The sequence below is a fragment of the Panthera uncia genome, chromosome F1 (genome assembly GCF_023721935.1).
Source record: "Panthera uncia isolate 11264 chromosome F1, Puncia_PCG_1.0, whole genome shotgun sequence".
Taxonomy (NCBI): domain Eukaryota; kingdom Metazoa; phylum Chordata; class Mammalia; order Carnivora; family Felidae; genus Panthera; species Panthera uncia.
In genome coordinates, this window is record NC_064813.1 from 37205446 (window position 1) to 37229792 (window position 24347).

At 37.0% G+C, this 24347-nt stretch overlaps 1 long non-coding RNA gene across 2 annotated transcripts in view; it reads left to right on the forward strand.

Moving 5' to 3' along the window:
- LOC125925375 (uncharacterized) overlaps positions 1–24347 on the forward strand; it is a 113834-nt gene that overhangs the window by 52912 nt on the left and 36575 nt on the right. For both annotated transcript variants that reach the window (XR_007458815.1, XR_007458814.1), the window contains exon 2: positions 23209–23296. This is a non-coding gene — a long non-coding RNA (uncharacterized LOC125925375). The remainder of the gene's footprint in view (positions 1–23208; positions 23297–24347) is intronic.

Consider the following 24347-nt stretch of genomic DNA (forward strand, 5'->3'; position numbering starts at 1 on the left):
AGCAAGTAACACACTCCAAAAAACACCCCGTGAAGGGCCAGACCCTAGACAGTGTATGACCCCTCTTTAATATAGTAATGCTCACAGGTGCAGGACACATAACAAGCTTTTAAAACACATAAGGGACAGAAGACTAGCCCAAATGATAAAATGGAAGAATTCTCTCAAAAGAAATTCCAGGAAGAAATAACAGCTAAAGAAATGATCAAAACAGGAACACCTGCGTGGCTCAGTTGGTTAAGCATCTGACTTCAGCTTGGGTCATGATCTCACAGTTTGTGAGTTCAAGCCCCACATCAGGCTCTGTGCTGACAGCTCAGAGCCTGAGGCCTTCTTCAGATTCTGTGTCTCCCTCTCTCTCTGCCCCTACCTCGCTCTCTCTCTCTCTCTCAAAAATAAATAAGTATTAAAAAATTAAAATAGAAAGAATTGACCAAAACAGATATAAACAGTATAACTGAACAAGAATTTAGAATAATAGTCTCAAGATTTATTGCCAGGCTTGAAAAAGCATAGAAGACAGCAAGAGAATCTATTGCTGCAGAGATCAAGGAACTAAAAATAATCACAATGAATTTTAAAGTGTTGTAAATGAGGTTCAAAATAAACTAGAGGCAGTGAGAGCAAGGACTGAAGAGGCAGAGGGGAGAATAAGTGAAATAGAAGATGACTCTAAATCCATATTTTTCAATAATAACACTGAATGTAAATGGACTAAATGCTCCAATCAAAAGACATAGGGCAATCACAATGAATTAAAAAAACAAGACCCATCTATTTGCTGTCTACAAGAGACCCATTTTAAACCTGAGAACACCTTCAGATTGAAAGTGAGGGGATGTAGGACCATCTATCATGCTATTGGAAGTCAAAAGAAAGCTGGAGTAGCCATACTTATATCAGACAAACTAGATATGAAACTAAAGGCTGTAACAAGAGATGAAGAAGGGCCTTATAATTATAGGGCCTATCCATCAAGAAGTGCTAACAATTATAAATGTTTATGCACCCAATTTAGAGCACCCAAATATATATAACAACTAATGACAAACATAAGCAATCTTATTGGCAAGAATGTGGTAATTGCAGAAAACTTTAATATTCCACTTACAACAATGGATAGATCATCTATACAGAAAATCAATAAAGAAACAATGGCCCTGAATGAAACACTAGATCAGATGGACTTGACAGATACATTCAGAACTTTTCATTCTAAAGCAGCAGAATATATATTCTTCTTGAGTGCACATGGACCAACACAGATCACATACTGGGTCACAAAACAGCCCTCAATAAATATGAAAGAATTGAGATCCTACCATGCACATTTTCAGATCACAATGCTATGAAACTTGAAATCAACCACAGGAAAAAGTTTGGAAAACCTCCAAATGCATGGAGGTTAAAGAACATCCTACTAAAGCATGAATGGGTTAGCCAGAAAATTAATGAAGAAAGTTAAAAATATATGGAAACAAATGAAAATGAAAACACAACAGTCCAAACCTTTTTGGATGAAGCAAAGGCAGTCCTAAGAAGAAAATACACCACATAGGCATTGCAGGCCTATCTCAAGAAATAACAAAAATCCCAAATAAAAAAATCTAACAACACACCTAGAGGAACTAGAAGCAGAACAACAAAGAAACCCCAAGGCCAGCAGAAGAAGAGAAATAATAAAGATCAGAGCAGAAATAAACAATACAGAATCAAAAAAACAAACAGTAGAACAGATCAATGAAACTAAGATGGCTTTTTGAAAAAATAAAATTTATAAATCCCTAGCCAGATTTCTCATAAAGAAAAGAAAGAGAACCCAAAATCATGAATGAAAATGGATTTATCAAAACTAATCCCTCAGAAACACAAGCAATTATCAGAGCATACTATGAAAAATTATATGCCAACAAACTGGACAACGTGGAAGAAATGGACAAATTCCTAGACACCCACACACTACCAAAACTCAACCAGGAAGAAACAGAAAATTTGAATAGACCCATAATTGTGAAGAAATTAAATCAATTATCAAAAATCTCCCAACAAATAAGAGTCCTGGCGGGATGGTTTCCCTGGGGAATTCTACCAGGGATTTAAAGTAGTTAGAACCTATCCTTCTCAAGCTGTTCCAAAAAAACAGAAAGGGAAGGAAAGCTTCCAGAGTCATTTTATGAAGCCAGCATTACTTTGATTCCCAAACCAGACAGAGACCCCACAAAAAAGGAGAATTATAGGACAATATCCCTGATGAACATGGATGCAAAAATTCTCAACAAGTAAATTGAAGTCAACAGCATATAAAAAATTATTCACCATGATCAAATGGGATTCATTCCTGGGCTGCAGGGCTGGTTCAATATTCGCAAATCAATCAATGTGATACATCACATTAATAAAATAAAGAATAAGAACTGTATGATCCTATCAATAGATACAGAAAAAAACATTTGACAAAATATGGCATCCTTTCTTAATAAAAACCCTCAAGAAAGTCAGGATAGAAGAAACATACCTAAACACCATAAAAGCCATAATGAAAAGCCCACAGCTAATATCATCCTCAATGGGGAAAAACTGAACATGATAGGGATGTCCACTCTCACCATTGTTGTTTAACACAGTGTTAGAAGTCCTACCATCAGCAATCAGACAACAAAATGAAATAAAAGGCATCAAAATTGGCAAAGAAGAAGTCAAACTTTCACTTTTCACAGATGACATGATACTCTACATGGAAAACCGGAAAGACTCCACCAAAAGGCTGCTAGAACTGATACATGAATTCACCTAAGTCACAGGGTACAAAATCAATGTACAGAAATTGGTTGAATTTTTATACACCAATAATAAAGCAACAGAAAGAGAAATCAAGAATTTGATTCTCTTGACAATTTCATGAAGAACCATAAAATACTTAGGAATAAACCTACCCAAAGATACAATAGATCTGTATGCTGAAAACTATAGAAAACTTATGAAAGAAATTGAAGAAGACAAAAAGAAATGGAAAAACATTCCATGCTCATGGATTGGAAGAATGAATATTGTTAAAATGTCAATACTACCAAAGCAATCTACACATTCAATGAAATCCCAATCAAAACTTCACCGGCATTCTTCCCAAAGCTAGAACAAACAATTGTAAAATTTGTATGAAACCACAAAAGACCATGAATAGCCAAAGTAATATTGAAAAAGAAAACCAAAGCTGGAGACATCACAATCCCAGACTTTAGCCTCTACTACAAAACTGTAATCACACTCGATCTTAGCCAAAAGGCCAAGAAGCGATACAACAAAACTGTAATCATCATGACAGTATGGTATTGAACAAAAACAGACACATAGACCAGTGGAATAGAATAGAGAACCCAGAATTGGACCCACAAATGTATGGCCAACTAATCTTTGATAAAGCAGGAAAGAGTAACCAATGGAAAAAGGTCAGTCTCTTTAGCAAATGGTGCTGAGAGAACTGGACAGCAACATGCAAAAAAAATGAAACTAGACCACTTTCTTATACCATACACAAAAACAAACTCAAAATGGATGAAAGATCTAAATGTGAGACAGGAAACCATCAAAACCCTAGAGGAGAAAGCAGGCAACAACCTCTTTGACCTCAGCCACAGCCATTTCTTGCTTGACATGTCTCCAAAGGCAAGGGAATTAAAGGTAAAAATGAACTCCTGAGACTTCACCGAGAGAAAAAGCTTCTGCACTGCAAAGGAAACAATCAACAAAACTAAAAGGCAACCAATGGAATGGGAAAAGGTATTTGCAAGTGACATGTTGGATAAAGGGTTAGTATCCAAAATCTATAAAGAACTTACCAAACTCAATATCAGAAAAACAAATAATCCAGTGAAGAAATGGGCAGAAGACATGAATAGACACTTCTCCAAAGAAGACATCCAGATGGCCAACAGACTCATGAAAAGATGCTCAATGTCACTCATCATCAGGGAAATACAAGTCAAAACCATACTGAGATACCACCTCACACCAGTCAGAGTGGCTAAAATTAACTCAGGAAACAACAGATGCTGGCAAGGATATGGAGAAAAAGGGACCCTCTTGCACTGTTGATGGGAATGCAAACTGGTGCAACCACTCTGGAAAACAGTGTGGAGGTTCCTCAAAAATTTTTAAATAGAAGTACCCTACAACCCAGCAATAGCAGTACTAGGAATTTACTCAAAGGATACAGGAGTGCTGATTCATGGGAGCACATGTACCCTAATGTTTATAGCCACACTTTCAACAATAGCCAAATTACGGAAAGAGACTAAATGTCCATCAACTGATGAATGGATAAAGAAGATGTGGTTTATATATACAGTGGAATACTACTTGGCAATGAGAAAGAATGAAATCCTGCCATTTGCAGCAATGTTGATGGAACTGGAAGGTATTATGCTCAGTGAAATAAGTCAGTCAGAGAAAGACAGATATCATGTGTTTTCATTCTTATGTGGATCTTGAGAAACCTAACAGAAGACCATGGGGGAAGGGAAGGGGGAAAAATAGTTACAAACAGAGCGGGAGGAAGGCAAACCATAAGAGACTCTTAAATACAGATAACAAACTGAGGGTTGATGGGGGAGGGGTGGGGAAGAGGGGAAAATGGGTGATGGGCAACGAGGAGGGCACTTGTTAGGATGAGCGTTGGGTGTTATATGTAAGCTATGAACCACAGAAATCTATCCCCAAAACCAAGATTATATAATTGGGGATTATATAATTTACATATTTCATAGAATTTCCTTTTTTTTACCTTCATGTGGACATTTCTTATCTAAAGTTACATTAAAAGCTGCCCTTCCTCTGGGAAAATCAATGAGGTGGCATTACACCAGGGAGCAAAGAACTCTAGGCTTGCAATACCTCTCCTTTGGCCTTGTATAATGAGACTAAACAGAGGGTGTTTTCTTGGCATTGGCAGTCTAGCAACTTCTGGAGTAGGATCAGTGAGTAAATTTCATTTTAAAACTTACCACTACTTCTCATTGACTTTTATAGGCAGAGGCAGATGTGAACTTGTAATAAATCTGAAAGCATAATTCCATTCTCACAGCCATGAACCAAATCTGAATTTTCCATTGCTGTTATGTACTCGGCCATAATTTTTTGGTATTTAGTGCAATCCAGTCTGATAATCTACTAGAATTCTTCCAATTCAAATTAGTTTAAATACTGCAATTCCATATTTTTAACTTTATTGATATATAATTTAAATACCATAGAATTCACCTGTTAAAATTTTACAATACAATGTTTTTAGTATATTCACAGAATTGTACAGCCATCACTACAATCTAATTTTAGATTTAGATTGTGATATTCTTTATCACCTCCAAAAGAAGCCTCATACCCTTTAGCAGTTATTTTCATTCTATACCCCCACCCTAAGCAACCACTTACTAGTTTCTAGAAATTTGCCTATTCTGGATATTTTACATAGTGGAATTATAAAATTTGTAGTCCTTACTGACATATTTTTTATACTTAGCATAATGTTTTGAAGGTTCACCTATGTTGTAGTATGAATCAGTACTTTGTTTTTTTATGACTGAATAATACCACATTGTATGGATACACCATATTTTATGTGTCCATTCATAAATTAATGAAAATTAGGATTGTTTCACTTTTGGCAATTATGAATAGTAGTACTATAAACACTCAAATACAAAGTTTTGACTGAATGTCCGTTTTCAATTCTCTTGGGTATATATCTAGGAATGAAATTTATGGGTCATGTGGCAACTTTATGTTTAATATTTTGAGGAACCATCAAAATATTTTCCAAAACAGCTGCACAATTTTACACTCTCACCAGCACTGTATAAGTGTTCTCATTTCTCCATAGTCTCTTCAACATGTTACTGCATACCTATTTGATTACCACTATCCTAGTGAGTGCAAAGAGGCATTTCATTGTGGTTTTGGTGTGCATTTCCTTGTTGACTAATGATGCTAAACATCTTCTCAGGTGCTTACATTTAAAATTGTGTTATTTCTCTTTTTATTATTGACTTGTAGTTGTTCCAAATATATTCTAGGTACAAGTACCTTATCAAATAAGTAATTTACATTTTTCCCAGTCTATGATTTGTTTACACTTTCTGCTATTTTCACTATTATGGTGTTTTTGGCACTCAACTTTTTTAGTTTGATAAAATCCAATTTATTTTTTCCCCTTCAGTTCTGTTTTAGTGGTTTGTTTAAAAAGCAATTACCTAACTTGAGGTCATGAAGATTTATTCCTATTTTTTCTAAATATTTTATATTTTTACCTGTTGCATGTAGGCCAATGATCAATTTTGAGTGAATTGTATGTATTGTATATGGAACAGGTTCATCTTCATTCTTCTGTATGTGGGTATTCAGTAGTTCCAGCATCATTTGTTGAAAATATTATTTTTCCTTCACTGAATAATTTGATACCTTTGTTGAAAATAAATTGCCCATGAAGATAAGAGTGTATTTCTGGACTCTAAATTTTGTTCCATTGATCTGTAAGTCTGTCCTTATGCTAGTACCACTCTGCTTTGATTTTTCTAGATTTGTTAAAAGTTTTGAAATCATGAAGTGTAGTGGCTTTACCATTTTGTTCTTTTTCTAGATTGTTTTGAATACTGTGTACCCCTTGTAATTCCATATGGCTTTTAGGACTATGTTGTAAATTTATACAAAAAGGAAGCTGAGATTTTGATAACAATGAGTTGAATCTATAGATCCACTTGGTGAGTATTGTCATCTTAACATATTAAGTCTTCTGATCTATGAATATGGGATGTTTTTCCATTCCTTTAAAATTTTTAAATTTATTTCCACAATTTCCTGAAGTTTTTTGAGTATAAGCTTTGCATTTCTTTGGTTACATTTATTCCTAAGTATTTTATCCCTTTTGATGCTATTGAAAATAAAATTTTTTTCTTATTTTTTTCAGATTGCTTATTGCTAATTTGTAGAAATATAATTAATTTTTATATATTTATATTGTATCCCCAAACCTTGCTTAATATGTTTTTTATTTCTAAAAGTGTGTGTGTGTGTGTGTGTGTGTGTGTGTGTGTGTATTCTCTCAATTTTTATATATGCCATCATGTCACCTGCAAGTAGAGAGATAGTTTACTTCTTCCTTTCCAACCTTGGTCTTTTCATTTTATTGCTAGCTTAATTGCCTTGGCTAGAACTTCCAGTGAAATATTGAATAGAAGTGCTATGAGTGAACATACTTGTTTTGTTCCTGATCTTAGGGAAAAAACATTCAGTCTTTCCCTATTAGGTATTATCTGTCAGTTTTTAGATATTCTTTATTCACTTGAGAAAACTCTATTCCTAGTTTATTGCAAATTTTTATCATGAAAGTATATTGTATTTTCTCAGTTTTTTTTCTGTATCTACTAACAATGATTATGTTATTTGGTCCATTATTCTATTAATATGGCATATTACATTGATTTTCACATTTTTAACCAGCTTGGGATAAGTCTCACTTGGTTATGGTGTGTGTGTGTGTGTGTGTGTGTGTGTGTGTGTGTGTGTGTATTCTTTTTATGTTGCTAGATTCAGTTTGAAAATATTTTGTTGAGAATTTTTGTCTCAACAAACAAAAGATATTGGTGTATAGCTTTCTTTTCTCTGATTGTGGTATCAAAATAATATTGGCCTCACAGAATGAGTGTAGAAGTGTTCCCTCCTCTCTTACTTTTCAGAGAGGCTTAGGAAGGATTGACATTGATTTTTAAATTTTTTGATAGAAATTACCAGTGAGGTCATTTCGGACTAGAATTTTCTTTATAGGAGTTTTAAAATTCATTTTTTAAGTTTTTATTTAAATTGTAGTTAGCATACAGTGTAATATTAGTTTCAGGTGTACAATACAGTGATTGTAAACCTGTACAATTCAGTGCTAGGAGTTTTAAAATTCCTAATACAGCTTCTTCATATTCAGATTATAGGTCTGTTTAAATGGTCTAATTCTTATTAAGTCAGTTTTGGTTGTTCTAGGAACTTGGTCATTTCATCCAAGTTACTAAACTTAATGGCAAATAGCTGTTCATAGTTTTTCCTTGTAATTATACTTATTTCTGTAAAGGCACTACTAATATCTACTCTTTCATTCCTGGGCTTAGTAGTTTGAGTCCTCTCTTTTTAGCATGGTCATACTATGCTAAAGGTTTGTCAATGTGTTGATTTTTTTAAAAAAAACACCTTTTTATCTTGTTTATTTTCTCTATTGTTTTTATTCACATTTTTTGCCATGCTGTATTTCATTTTCATTTACTTAAAAGTATTCGTGTGTGTGTGTGTGTGTGTGTGTGTGTGTGTGTGTGTGTGTGTGATTTCACCTTTGACTGATTGGTTATGTAGGAATGCATTGTTTAATTTTCACATATTTGTGAGTTTCCCAAATTTTCTGTCATTGATTTCCAATTTTATCCCATTGTGTTGAGAGAACATACTTTGTATGATTTCAACACTGTTAAATTTATTCATACTTGTTTTAAAGCCCAGCATGTGGTCTCTCTGTTGAATGTTTCATATGTGCTGAGAAGAATGCATATTCTACAGAGTGGAGTGTTCCATATATGTCTGTTAGTTCTAATTGGTTTCTGGCATTTCTAAATTTTGTATTGTCATTGATGTTCTAAAGAATTGTTTTGTCTGTTATTGATAGTGGGCTATTAAAGTCTCCAGATAGGGGGATGAGTTAAGATGACAGAGTAGTAGAAGTATCTTATGCTTGCCTCAACCCTCGAACATAGGTAGATATTTATCAAATCATTCTGGACACCCAGGAAATTGATCTGAGAGAACAAACTTCACAACTAGAGGGAGAAAAGAGATCAAATAATGGAAGTACAAGGTGCAGTGATGCGATTTTGGAGAGAAAAGAACCACCAGCGCTGTGGAGGGGAGGGATCCCTGATCAGAGAGAGGAGAGAAAGAAAGAGAGAAAGAGAGGAATAAGGCAGCATGCAGGGGATTGCACAAGAAAAACATGCACAAAACCACTGAATGGGAAAATAAGAGGGGCTGATTATCCCAAGTTTTTACAAGTAGCACAACTGAAAGTCTGAAGTTTTAGAAGTCCACGCCATTGCCAGGGTCAAAACTGGCAGGTGTAGCAATGCTCCTGTGCAGAAGGATGGCAGAGGGACAAGAGAAGACCCTGTGCTCTGAGGATCCCATGGGTTATGCTGGGAGAGACAGTTCATCTTGGAGTGAATTTGGGAGACGGGGCACTGCATCTCAGGGGACAAGAGCCAGAAGGTTCTATTGAGCTGACCCATTCATTAGCATGAGAGCAGAGATATCTACTGATGGCAGCTAACCTGGATGCTGGCTTTTTTCTATGGTTTAGCACAAAATCAAAGCCCCTGTATGGTCATACTACTGCTTTCGTGGGACAAACTGGTAAAAGCCACAGTATGGCAAGACCCTCCCCCAGAGGATCAGCATGGGTCCACACCAGGTCCATTTGGAGTTTTGAAACCAGCCATGTGTCTGAGATTAAAAAAAAATAAGAAAAAGAAAAAGAAAAAAAAACAGGAGCACTACACTGCTGGGAGGGCAGGGAAGATTGCTTAGACAAAGACAGGGTGAAGACGGGGATCTGATAGAAACCTGGGACACAAGAAGGGAGATTGTGTCCTCTTCCGTGAGGCTTCCTGAACAGCAGCAGGTATGAATTGCCCTCTCTGACATTTTTCACCCCTTCCATCAGTATGAATGGACTTCAGGGAGCTGCACAGTGCCCATAGTGGAAGCTGCTTACACCAAGTTCCACTCCCCTGCAATCTGCAGGTGTCTTTTTTTTACTAGGGAAAGTGGGATTGAGAGCCAGAGCAACAGAGGCCTTTCCCCAAGAAGACCAGAACTCCCCCTCCCCATGCATGCACAAGGTCTACTGATCATAGCTAGTGAAAATAAGACCAGGCACAAGCTTTCCTATCACACAAAAGACAGAGATCTAAAAAAAAATGCCAATGGAGGAATTCATCCGCAAAGAAAGAATAAGAAGAGGTCATTGCGAGGCACTAATCAAAATAGATATAGGTAATATGCCTGAACCAGAATTTAAAACAGCAATCATAAGGATACTAGCTGGCCTTGAGAAAAGTCTAGAAGAAACCATAGAGGCCCTTGCTGCAGAAATAAAAGACCTAAAAACTAGTCAGGCTGAAATAAAAAAATGCTATAACCAAGATGCAACTGACTGTATGTAATGATCACAAGGATGGAAGAAGAAGAGGAACAAATAAGTGATATAGAAGATACAATTATGGAAAATAATGAAGCTGCAAAGAAGGTGAAATGAAAATATTGGATAACAAGTATAGACTCAGGGAACTCAGCGACTCCATAAGGCATAATAACATTTGTATCATAGGAGTCTCAGAAGAAGAACAGACGGAAAAAGGGACAGAAGGTTTATTCAGCCAATTATAACTGAAACTTCCTTAATCTGGGGAAGGAGATAGGCATCCATATCCAGGAAGCACACATAACTCTCATCAAAATCAACAAAAGCTGGACAATACCAAGACATATCATAGTAAGTTTTACAAACTACAGAGATAAGGAAAGAATCATGAAAGCAGCAAAGAAAAAGAAATCCCTAATCTACAAGAGAAGACAAATCAGGTTACCAGCAGACCTTTCCATATAGAAACTGGGCAGAAAAGAAAGGAGTGGCATGATATATTCAACATGCTGAATAGAAAAAATATGCAGCAAAGAATACTTTACCCAGCAAGCCTTTCCTTCAAAATAGAAAGACAGATAAAGAGTTTCCCAAACAAAAACTAAAGAAGTCTGTTACCACTAAATCAGCCCTACGAGGTACATTTTTTGTTTAAATATATGAAATTTATTGTCAAATTGGTTTCCATACAACACCCAGTGCTCATCCCAAAAGATGCCCTCTTCAATACCCATCACCCACCCTCCCCTTCTTCCCACGCCCCATCAGCCCTCAGTTTGTTCTCAGTTTTTAAGAGTCTCTTATGCTTTGGCTCTCTCCCACTCTAACCTCGATGTTTTTTTCTTCCCTTCCCCCATGGGTTCCTGATAAGATTCTTAGGATCCACATAAGAGTGAAAACATATGGTATCTGTCTTTCTCTGTATGGCTTATTTCACTTAGCATCACACTCTCCAGTTCCATCCAGGTTGCTAAAAAGGGTCATATTTCATTCTTTCTCATTGCCACATAGTACTCCATTGGGTATATAAACCACAATTTCTTTATCCATTCATCAGTTGATGGACATTTAGGCTCTTTCCATAATTTGGCTATTGTTGACAGTGCTGCTATAAACATTGGGGTACAAGTGCCCCTATGCATCAGCACTCCTGTATCCCTTGGGTAAATTCCTGGCAGTGCTACTGCTGGGTCATAGGGTAGGTCTATTTTTAATTTTCTGAGGAACCTCCACACTGTTTTCCGGAGCAGCTGAACCAGTTTGCATTCGCACCAACAGTGCAAGAGGGTTCCTGTTTCTCCACGTCCTCGCCAGCATCTATTGTCTCCTGATTTGTTCATTTTGGCCACTCTGACTGGCGTGAGGTGATATCTGAGTGTGGTTTTGATTTGTATTTCCCTGATGAGGAGCGACGTTGAGCATCTTTTCATGTGCCTGTTGGCCATCTGGATGTCTTCTTTAGAGAAGTGTCTATTCATGTTTTCTGCCCATTTCTTCACTGGATTATTTGTTTTTTGGGTGTGGAGTTTGGTGAGCTCTTTATACATTTTGGATACTAGCCCTTTGTCTGATATGTCATTTGCAAATATCTTTTCCCATTCTGTTGGTTGCCTTTTAGTTTTGTTGGTTGTTTCCTTTGCTGTGCAGAAGCTTTTTATCTTCATGAGGTCCCAATAGTTCATTTTTGCTTTTAATTCCCTTGCCTTTGGGGATGTGTCAAGTAAGAAATTGCTGCGGCTGAGGTCAGAGAGGTCTTTTCCTGCTTTCTCTAGGGTTTTGATGGTTTCCTGTCTCACATTCAGGTCCTTTATCCATTTTGAGTTTATTTTTGTGAATGGTCTAAGAAAGTGGTCTAGTTTCATCCTTCTGCATGTTGCTGTCCAGTTCTCCCAGCACCATTTATTAAAGAGACTGTCTTTTTCTATTAGATATTCTTTCCTGCTTTGTCAAAGATTAGTTGGCCATACTTTTGTGGGTCTAGTTCTGGGGTTTCTATTCTATTCCATTGGTCTACGTGTCTGTTTTTGTGACAATACCATGCTGTCTTGATGATTACAGCTTTGTAGTAGAGCCTAAAGTCTGGGATTGTGATGCCTCCCTCTTTGGTCTTCTTCTTCAAAATTACTTTGGGTATTCGGGGTCTTTTGTGGTTCCATACAAATTTTAGGATTGAGTGTTCTAGCTTTGAGAAGAATGCTGGTGCAATTTTGATTGGGATTACATTGAATGTGTAGATAGCTTTGGGTCGTATTGACGTTTTGACAATATTTATTCTTCCAATCCATGAGCACGGAATGTTTTTCCATTTCTTTGTATCTTCTTCAATTACCTTCATAAGCTTTCTATAGTTTGCAGCATAGAGATCTTTTTACATCTTTGATTAGATTTATTCCTAGGTATTTTATGCTTCTTGGTACAATTGTGAATGGGATCAGTTTCTTTAATTGTCTTTCTGTTATTTCATTATTAGTGTATAAGAATGCAACTGATTTCTGTACATTGATTTTGTATCCTGCAACTTCGCTGAATTCATGTATCAGTTTTTGCAGACTTTTCGGTGGAGTCTATCGGATTTTCCATGTATAATATCATGTCATCTGCAAAAAGTGAAAACTTAACTTCATCTTTGCCAATTTTGATGCCTTTGATTTCCTTTTTTCGTCTGATTGCTGATGCTAGAACTTCCAACACTATGTTAAACAACAGCGGTGAGAGTGGACATCCCTGTCGTGTTCCTGATCTCAGGGAAAAAGCTCTCAGTTTTTCCCCATTGAGGATGATGTTAGCTGTGGGCTTTTCATAAATGGCTTTTATGATATTTAAGTATGTTCCTTCTGTCCCGACTTTCTTGAGGGTTTTTATTAAGAAAGGTTGCTGAATTTTGTCAAAGGCCTTTTCTGCATCAATTGACAGGATCATATGGTTCTTATCTTTTCTTTTATTAATGTGATGTATCACATTGATTGATTTGTGAATGTTGAACCAGCCCTGCATCCCAGGAATGAATCCCACTTGATCACGGTGAATAATTCTTTTTATATGCTGTTGAATTCGATTTGCTAGTATCTTATTGAGAATTTTTGCATCCATATTCATCAGGGATATTGGCCTGTAGTTCTCTTTTTTTACTGGGTCTCTGTCTGATTCAGGAATCAAAGTAATACTGGCTTCATAGAATTAAGCTGAAAGTTTTCCTTCCCTTTCTATTTTTGGAATAGCTTGAGAAGGATAGGTACTATCTCTGCTTTAAACGTCTGGTAGAACTCTCCTGTGAAGCCATCTGGTCCTGGACTCTTATTTGTTGGGAGATTTTTGATAACTGATTCAATTTCTTCACTGGTTATGGGTCTGTTCAAGCATTCTATTTCCTCCTGAGTTTTGGAAGTGTGTGGGTGCTTAGGAATTTGTCCATTTCTTCCAGGTTGTCCAGTTTGTTGGCATATAGTTTTTCATAGTATTCCCTGATAATTGCTTGTATTTCTGAGGGATTGGTTGTAATAATTCCATTTTCATTCATGATTTTATCTATTTGGGTCATCTCCCTTTTCTTTTTGAGAAGTCTGGTTAGAGGTTTATCAATTTTGTTTATTTTTTCAAAAAACCAACTCTTGGTTTCATTGATCTGCTCTACAGTTTTTTTAGATTCTATATTGTTTTTTTCTGTTCTAATCTTTATTATATCTCTTCTTCTGCTGGTTTAGGGTGTCTTTGCTCTTCTGCTTCTATTTCCTTTAGGTGTTCTGTTAGATTTTGTATTTGGGATTTTTCTTGTTTCTTGAGATAGGCCTGGATTGCAATGTATTTTCCTCTCAGGACTGCCTTCGCTGCATCCCAAAGCGTTTGGATTGTGTATTTTCATTTTCGTTTGTTTCCATATATTTTTTAATTTCTTCTCTAATTGCCTGGTTGACCCATTCATTCTTTAGTAGGGAGTTCTTTAACCTCCATGCTTTTGGAGGTTTTCCATACTTTTTCCTGTGGTTGATTTCAAGCTTCATAGCATTGTGGTCTGAAAGTATGCATGATATGATCTCAATTCTTATATACTTATGAAAGGCTGTTTTGTGACCCAGTATGTGATCTATCTTGGAGAATGTTCCATGTGCACTCGAGAAGAAAGTATATTCTGTTGCTTTGGGATGCAGAGTTCTAAATATATCTGTCAAGTCCATCTGATCCAATGTATCATTCAGGGCCCTTGTTTCTTTACTGATCCTGTGTCTAGATGATCTATCCATGGTTGTAAGCAGGGTGTTAAAGTCACCTGCAATTTCCACATTCTTATCAATACGGTTGCTTATGTTTGTGATTGTTTTATATATTTGGGAGCTCCCATATTCAGTGCATAGATATTTCTAATTGTTAGCTCTTCCTGATGGATAGACCCTGTAATTATTATATAATGCCCTTCTTCATCTCTTGTTACAGCCTTTAATTTAAAGTCTAGTTTGTCTGATATAAGTATGGCTACTCCAGCTCTCTTTTGACTTCTAGTAGCATGATAAATAGTTCTCCATCCCCTCACTTTCAATCTGAAGGTGTCCTCAGGTCTAAAATCAGTCTCTTGTAGACAGCAAGTAGATGGGTCTTGTTTTTTTATCCATTCTGATACCCTAAGTCCTTTGGTGGCGCATTTAGTCCATTTACATTCAGTGTTATTATAGAAAGATATGGGTTTAGAGTCATTGTGATGTCTGTAGGTTTCATGCTTGTAGCGATGTCTCTGGTACTTTGTCTCACAGGATCCCCCTCAGGATCTCTTGTAGGGCTGGTATAGTGGTGATGAACTCCTGAAGCTTTTGTTTGTTTGGGAAGACCTTTATCTCTCCTATTCTAAACGACAGACTTGCTGGATAAAGGATTCTCGGCTGCATATTTTTTCTGTTCATCACATTGAAGATTTCCTGCCATTCCTTTCTGGCCTCTCAAGTTTCAGTAGAGAGATCCGTCACGAGTCTTATCAGTCTCCCATTATATGTTAGAGCACGTTTATCCCTAGCAGCTTTCAGAATTTTCTCTTCATCCTTGTGTTTTGCCAGTTTCACTATGATATGTCATGCAGAAGATCAATTCAAGTTATGTCTGAAGGGAGTTCTCTGCCTCTTGGATTTCAATGCCTTTTTCCTTCCCCAGATCAGGGAAGTTCTCAGCTATTTTTTCTTCAAGTACCCCTTCAGCACCTTTCCCTCTCTCTTCCTCCTCTGGAATACCAATTATGTATAGATTATTTCTCTTTAGTGCATCACTTAGTTCTCTAATTTTCCCCTCATACTCCTGGATTTTTTTATCTCTCTTTTCTCAGCTTCCTCTTTTTCTATAATTTTATCTTCTAGTTCACATATTCTCTCCTCTGCTTCAATCCGAGCTGTGGTTGTCTCCATTTTATTTTGCAGCTCATTTATAGCATTTTTTAGCTCCTCCTGGCTGTTCCTTAGTCCCTTGATCTCTGTAGCAACAGATTCTCTGCTGTCCTCTATACTGTTTTCAAGTCCAGTGATTAATTTTATGACTATTATTCTAAATTCACTTTCTGTTATATTGTTTAAATTGTTTTTGATCAGTTTGTTAGCTGTCATTATGTCCTGGAGATTCTTTTGAGGGGAATTCTTCCGTTTCATCATTTTATAGTCCCTGGAGTGGTGCAGAATTACAGGGCACTTCCTCTGTGCTGTCTTGAATAACTTGCATTGGTGGGCGGGGCCACAGTCAGACCTGATGTCTGCCCCCAGCCCTCCACTGGGGCCACATTCAGAATGCTGTGTACTTTCTCTTCCCCTCTCCTAGGGGTGGGATTCACTGTGAGGTGTCATGGCCCATCTGGGCTACTTGCAGACTGCCAGGCTTGTGGTGTTGGGGATCTGGCATATTAGCTGGGGTGGGTAGGCAAGGTGCACGGGGGCAGGAGGGGCAGGCTCAGCTCACTTTTCCTTCAGTGATCTGCTTCAGCAGGGGCCCTGTGGCACCGGGAGGGAGTCAGACCCGCCGAAGGGATGGATCCGCAGAAGCACAGCGTTGGGTGTTTGCGCAGTGCAAGCAAGTTCCCTGACAGGAACTGGTTCCCTTTGGGATTTCGGCTGGGGGGTGGGTGAGGGAGATGGCGCTGGAGAGTGCCTTTGTTCCCTGCCAAGCTGAGCTCTGTCATCAGGGGCTCAACAACTCTCCCTCCCATTGTCCTCCAGCCCTCCTGCTCTCTGAGCAGAGCTGTTAACTTATAACCTTCCAGATGTTAAGTCCCACTTGCTGTCCAAACACACTCCATCCGGCCCCTCTGCTTTTGCAAGCCAGACTCGGGGGCTCTGCTTTGCCAGGGGGCTGCCCCTCCATCCCAGTTCCCTCCTGCCAGTTCGTGTAGTGCGTACTGCCTCTCTGCCCTTCCTACCCTCTTCTGTGGGCCTCTCGTCTATGCTTGGCTCCGGAGAATCCATGTTGCTAGTCTTCTGGTGGTTTTCTGGGTTATTTAGGCAGGTGTGGGTGGAATCTAAGTGATTAGCAGGACGTGGTAAGCCCAGTGTCCTCCTACGCTGCTATCTTCCTCTCTCATTCCCTACCAGGTACATTAAAGGGGATTCTTTGAGCAGAAAAGAAAGACTAAAAGCAACAAAGACTAGATGAGAAGAGAGAAAATCTCCAGAAACATCAACTTTACAGGTAATACATTGGCACTAAATTCATACCTATCAATAATCACTCTCAATGTAAGTGGACTAAATGCTCCAATCAAAAGACATAAAGTATCAGAAAGGATTAAGAAGAAGAAGAAGAAGAACAACAACAACAACAACAACACAACAACAACAACCATCTGTATATAGCCTACAAGACACTCATTTTAGATATCTAAAGACACCTTAAGATTAAATGTAACGGAATGGAGAGCCATCTATCATGCTATTGGATGTTAAAGAAAGCTGGAGTACCATACTTATATCAAACTAGATTTTGAACCAAAAACTGTAATAAGAGATGGAAGGGAACTATAACATAATAAAGGGGTCTTTCCAAATAGAAGATCTAACAATTGTAAATATTTATGACCTCAACTCGTAAACACCCAAATAAATAAACTAATTAATAATAAACATAAAGAAACTCATTGACAATAAGACAATAATAGTAGGGGAATTTAACACCCCACTCACAGCAATGGACAGATACCTAAGCAGAAAATCAACAAGGAGACAAATGGCTTTGAATGGCACACTGGACTGAATGGACTTAACAGATATATTCAAAACATTTAATCCTAAAGCAGAAGAATACACATTCTTCTTGAGTGGACATGGAATATTGTCCAGAATAGATCCCATACTAGGTCACAAATCAGCCCTCAACAAATACTAAAAGATTGATATCATACCATGAATACTTTCAAACCACAATGCTATGAAACTTGAAATCAATGACAAGAAAAAATTTGGAAAAACCACAGATGTATAGAGGTTCAAGAACATCATACTAAAGAATGAATGGGTTAACCAGGAAATTAAAGAATGAATTTAAAAATATGGAAAGAAATGAATATGAAAATATGACAGTCAAGAAATTTTGGATTTCAGCAAAAGAGGTCATTTGATAGAAGTATATAGAAATACAGGCCTACCCCAAGAAGCAAAAAAATTCTTAAATACACAACCTAAATCTACACCTCAAGGAACTAGAAAAGGAAAAGCAAATAAAGTCCAAACCAGCAGAAAAAGGGAAATAATAAAAATTAGAGCAGAAATACATGATATAGAAACAAACCAACAGCAACAAAAACAACAACAAAAACCCATTAGAACAGATTAACAAACCCAGGAACTTGTCCTTTGAAGGAATTAATAAAATTGATAAACCCTTGGCCAGAGTTATGAAAAAGGAAAGAAGGACCCAAATACATGAAATCACGATGGAGGAGGAGAGATCACAACCAACACCTCAGAAGTATAAATAATAATAAGAGAATGTTATGAGCAATTATATGCCAACAAAATGGGCAATCTGGAAAAAAAAATGGACAAATTCCTAGAAACATAAAAACTACCAAAACTGAACAAGAAGAAATAGAAAATTTGAACAGATCCATAATCAGCAAAGAAATTGTATCATTAACCAAAAGTCTCCCCACAATCAAAACTCCAGGGCCAGATGGCTTCCCAGGGAAGTTCTACTAGACATTTAAAGAAGAATTAATACCTATTCTTCTCAAACTGTTCCAAAAAATAGAACTGGAAGGAAAACTTCCAAACTCATTCTCTGAGGCCAGTGTTACCTTGATTCCAAAACCAAAGACCCCAATAAAAAGTAAAATTGCAGGACAATATCCCTAAAAAACAAGGTGGTAAAAATTCTCAACAAGATACTAGCAAATCAAGTCCAACAGTACATTAAAAGAATTATTCATCACGATCAAGTGGATTTATTCCTAGGCTGCAGGGGTGCTTCAATATTTGCAAAGAAGTCAACGTGATATACCACATTAAGAAAAGTAAGGATAAGAACCATATGATCCTCACAATAGATGCAGAAAACTCATTTGACAAAATACAGCATCCATTCTTGATAAAAACCCACAAGAAAGTAGGGATAGAAGAAATATACCTTAACATCATAAAGGCCATATACAGCTAATATCATCCTCGATGGGGAAAAGCTGAGAGATTTTCCTCTATGGTCAAGAACAAGACAAGGATGTTGAATCTCATGAGCATAGCACTGGAGGTCCTAACCTCAGCAATCAGACAACAACAACAACAAAATAAAATAAAAAACATCCAAATCAGTAAGGAGGAAGTAAAGCTTTCACTCTTAGCAGATAACAATATACTTTATGTAGAAAATGGAAGACTCTACCAACAAATTGCTGGAAATGATACATGAATTCAGCAAAGTCGCAGGATATAAAATCAATGCACAGAAATGTACCACGTGTCTATACACCAATAATGCAGTAGCAGAAACAAAAATCAAGGAATTTATCCCATTTACAATTACACCAAAACCCAGAAGATACCTGGGAATAAACCTAACCAAAGAGGTATAAGTTCTATATGCTGAAAACTATACAAAGTTTATGAGAGAAATTGAAGAAGACACAAAGAAATAGAAAAATATTCCATGCTTATAGATCAGAAAAACAAATATTGTTAAAATAGCAACACTACCCAAAGCAATCTACACATTCAATGCAATCCCTATCAAAATAAGACCAGCCTCCTTCAACAGAGCTAGAACAACAGTCCTAAAATTTGTATGGAACCAGAAAAGACCCTGACTAGCCAAAGCAATCCTGAAAAAGAAAACCAAAGCTGGAGGCATCATAATTCCAGACTTCAAGCTGTATTACAACATTGTAATCATCAAGAAAGTATGGTACCAACACAAAAACAGACACATAGATCAATGGAACAGAATAGAGAACCCAGAAATGGACCCACAAATGTATGTCCAGCTAATCTTTGACAAAGCAGGGAAGAATATTCAATGGAAAAAAGACAATCTCTTCAGCAAACGGTGCTGGGGAAAACAGGCCAGTGACATGCAGAAGAATGAACCTGGACCACTTTCTTACACCATACACAAAAATAAATTCAAAATGGATTAAAGACCTAATGGGACATAGGAAACCATCAAAATCCTACAGGAGAAAACAGCCAGGAACCTCTTTGACCTCTTTGAGCAACTTCTTACTTGCCATGTCTCCAGAGGCCAGGTAACCAAATCACAAAAATGAACTATTGGGACCTCATTAAAAAACTTCTGTATGGTAAGGGAAACAATCAGCAAAACTAAAAGGCAACCAATGCTATGGGAGAAGATATTTGCAAATGACATATTGGATAAAGGTTTAGTTTCCAAAATCTATAAAGAACTTATCAAACTCAACATCCAAAAAACAAATAATCCAGTGATGAAATGGGCAGAAGTCATGAATAGACACTGAATTTAAATTAAAAAAATAAATGAATAAAAACTGAAAACTAATGTGTATTTTAAGTTTCAGTTCCTACATATAAAGTGCTTTAAAGTTGCCACCCCAAATGTTACAACATTAAAAAAAAAAGCTAAACAATTTGGCGGCTGAGGAAAATAACCTTCTTGAGGTCATAGGGCACACTGGCATCCAAAAATCTGGAGACACAGGCAAACAGAAGGAAGCACAGCTGAGTTTAGCTTACCCGGAGCAGAAACTGCTAGAGCCATAAATTTAAATGGTAAATGTACATTTCAGTTGTAATTTTGATGAATTGATGAACGCGGACTTCCTTGAGAGTGAAAAAACTTCTCAGGACTGTAATCTTAGGGGGTTCTCAATATTTTCATTGTTTTTACCTCCAGGAAACCCACCTTTTTGAGGAGCCAACATATATCACCTCCTATCTTGGCAGGGGGATGGGAAAAATAACCATTTTGAAGTATGACCAGTTTGGAGTACGCATACTCCATAACAAAGGCCTACTCTCCAATGAAAAAGACCTTACCAGAACCTTATCTCACATAGGCAAAAAGGTGACTTCAACTCTCTCTAGCTTTCCTGTCTCACCTAAGGGGTAAGGGGTTGGGTAAACAAAAATAAGAAACACTTGAGAAGGTCACAGCTTTGGGACTTATTACAAAGAGGTTCTATGACTCACTTGCTCATGGTCATAGAGCCAGTCAATGCCCAAACTAAGGTGTCAAAGAATTTTTAATAGCTGCAAAAGGGATATTATTGAGACTTTTAATAGAGAATCAAGTTTCAAATAAAAATATTTAAGGTTTGTAAAATAAAAATATAAAAATTCCATTTATCAGTGTAACTAATAATAGCTCAAAATACTTAACTATATTTTGAAACACAGCAGCAAGTATTTGTAGATTGGCAGAGGTCCCAGGAGTCAAGTCTTCTGGAAGGTGTGGTTGATCAAACTATTTTTATTTGGTCAATGGCCAAAGGTAGCTATAAAGTAGGGCAAGAAATTTTCAAACGTGTGCTATAAATTAGTTGCAAAGGAATATAAATTTTAAAAGTAAATTAGGTTTCTAATCTGATTGGTATCATTCCATACTGCATTAATCTAGAAGATTGATAAAGGTAAAAACAATGGAACTAATAAGGTCATTGTGATGGAAATAAACTATTCTCATTGGCTCAGCTTTCATCTCCAGAATTGCTGTCCCCATGGACACGCCTACTCTCTGTTCCATTCTTACTAAAAGAGTCTGGAAATCCCAAAAGATGTCTCATATAGTGTCCATCATAGATCTCCAGGCTACTTTCTCTTCAGTATGCTCCTATCTGACCCCCAGGAAAGGCTCCAACGATACCAGGTCACTTCTCACAGTGGCCCCAGTACTGACCCAAGGGGAAATGCCTGTCTACAAAGTTGAAGTGCCTATTTCTTACTCAGAAACCTTAATAATGGTGGTATTATTTAAACAGCCACTACTCCTCTCCAAGACACTTGGCCAATATCTCAAATTGTGGGTGACAAATAGAAGAGATGAAAAAGATCAAGACTAAATCTGAGTAATGCACATTGTGATCATCTCGTATCTTTCCATCTGTCCTTGGATCAGGCTGCATTTGTCTTGCTTACAATGAATTTCTTCCCATGAAAAGTTTAGCCTTTCCTACAAATAGAGCTGAAACAGTCTTGTAAATGTGGCGAGTTATAAAGCTGTATTTTTAGCAGGTTATATGTTGGATCTGGAAATTTTTGATATACCAATACCAATCAAACTGTAAGATCAAAGGATTTTGGATTTTTTCTGTCATGAAATGTGTGCTATTATTCTCTTAATAGAAATATTTATATTTAAAATGTGTAAAAACCTGTACAAACAGAAAGGAAATAAAGAAGTTGGTTTTGCTTTAGAAGTTTCTGACTTATCAGCACATACCATGAAAAACATTTTTTTTCCAGAGCAGGGTAGAAACGATTTGAGGTTTTGAAGATTGTCTTCACAAAGCTTTTTATAAATCATAAATTAATACCCTTGATTAAAAGTTTTCTAATGTTTCTTTGCCCAATATTAAGTACCAAACACTCATCTCTTCAAATGAGACATATTCCTTCAGTCCTAGATTAACCTATAATGTTTACACTTCTTAGGAGACATTTATACTATGACCTCAACCTCAGTTTTCTTTAAAGAGCACACACTGCTTCAAATTTTGTTCCATATCATCTCTGTTGGATATGAATTCACGATGGCTATTAGGTACGAAAAAGCACTTATAGATTCCTCCCATCTCTGAAATTTTGTGTTCCATGACCTAAAGTAAATTTCCTTTGATCAACGAATGCTTTTTGTGTTGCTTTTTCAGTTCTATTTAGTTTAAAACATTTATTCAGCATATACGCTGGGGTCAAATGATTTTTTAAAAAATGTAAAAACTTGGAGATCTTATAGTCAATTTGGAAATAAAAATTCACATGTAGGTAAAATCATTTGAGGCACTGTATCACAATGGGGGGGAAATGGCCTTTTATTAAGAAATAATAATACCATACACAAATGGGTGGTGAAAATCATACTAAACTTTCTTAAACAATTATGGTGATGTAATAGAGCATATTTCATTTCAAAGGCCACATTTCTCACACACATTTTTTGTAAACAATATTTAAAAAGTCCTATTTTTTTAAGTATAATTTATTGTCAAGTTAGCTAACATACAGTGTATACAGTGTGCTCTTGGCTTTGGGAGTAGATTACCATGATTCATTGCTCACATACAACACCCAGTGATCATCCCAACAAGTGCCCTCCTCAATGCACATCACCCATTTTCCCCTCTCCCCAGTTCCCCCCATCAACCTTCAGTTTGAAATTTCATAGAAAATAAATATTACTTCTATTTCCTTTTCATTTTTATCTGTAGTTATTTGCTTGAGAATAGTATCTCATTATTAGTTGTTAAGATTAGGTTAACTTTATTAGTACATATAGAAATAAAAAAGCTTAATAGTATCTTAGCTTTAATACTGTGAATGAGACTTTCTTTATGCCTCTTATTAAAGGTATATCTGTTGCTTTAGCAGTACCGCTCTCCCAATATGGAACCAATTGTTTAGACTGAAGATGTGAAGGTCTTTGACTATACTGAAGGTACGTGTCAGAATATGGAATATTCCTCCCTTCTCCTTATTTCTCTAAGTACAGATAAAAATCTTGGGTATTATATATAAAAGAAACATAATAAGACTCTGAAAGTAGGGAGAAGACTAAGCACATGGAAACTAAGAAATTAATAACATGGTGGTGAGTTTCCAGAATTTTCTTTTTGCTTCATATATTCTGAATTGGATGCTAGGGAATCTAGCAACCCAGAAATGCCATCGGATATAGAAAAAAGATGTCACAAGAAAAGCATGCTCTCTCTAACCAAAGGACCAGAAAAGAGGCCTAGCAAAACAGGACACTTTTAGACAACAACCACGCAATTCCACTCAAACATCAAAAAACTGACAAACAAAAAATCCTGCAGCCTCACCCCCAACTAATCAGCAAAGGCTAAGAAGGGAGCCTAAACTCTTGGACTATAATAAAGTGTCCCAATTCCGCAATCATGGTCGTGTCAGAGAAGGCTGCGTGGCAAGGAGTTGGGAATTTTATTCCAGCCCCAAAGTAGCATCCCCACCCCTCTGTGGTGTCAGTGGAGACCATGTGGGGAGTCTGGACTTACATTCTGACCTGGGAGTCATGGCATACCCAATTCCCTCCTTGCTTAGTGTCAGAAAAGAATGGATAGGGATTAAGGACTTTTGCAACCTCTCAGAATTAATGAGGACTGCTTCCCCTATCCCTGTATCAGTAGAGACAACATGGGAAGCAGTAAAGAAGCACCTCTCCTCCTTCCAGACAGGGTGGTATCATTAGGGGCCAGTGGGAACCTCAACTCCCATCCCTGTGACTAGTAATAAGGCACCCTCCCCCCTTGAAGTGTCAATGAAGGCCAGATGGTGAACCACTCCCACCCAGCACTAATGACGTAGTGCTACCTTTCTCCTGTCAGGGTGGTGTCAGAGAAAACTTGCTAAAACAGAAGATTTAAATAAGACCTAGATCTTCATAGCACAGTACCCCAAATATCCAGAACACAATAGAAAATTATTTTCATACCAAGAACCAGGAAAATCTCAACTTGAATGAGCAAAGG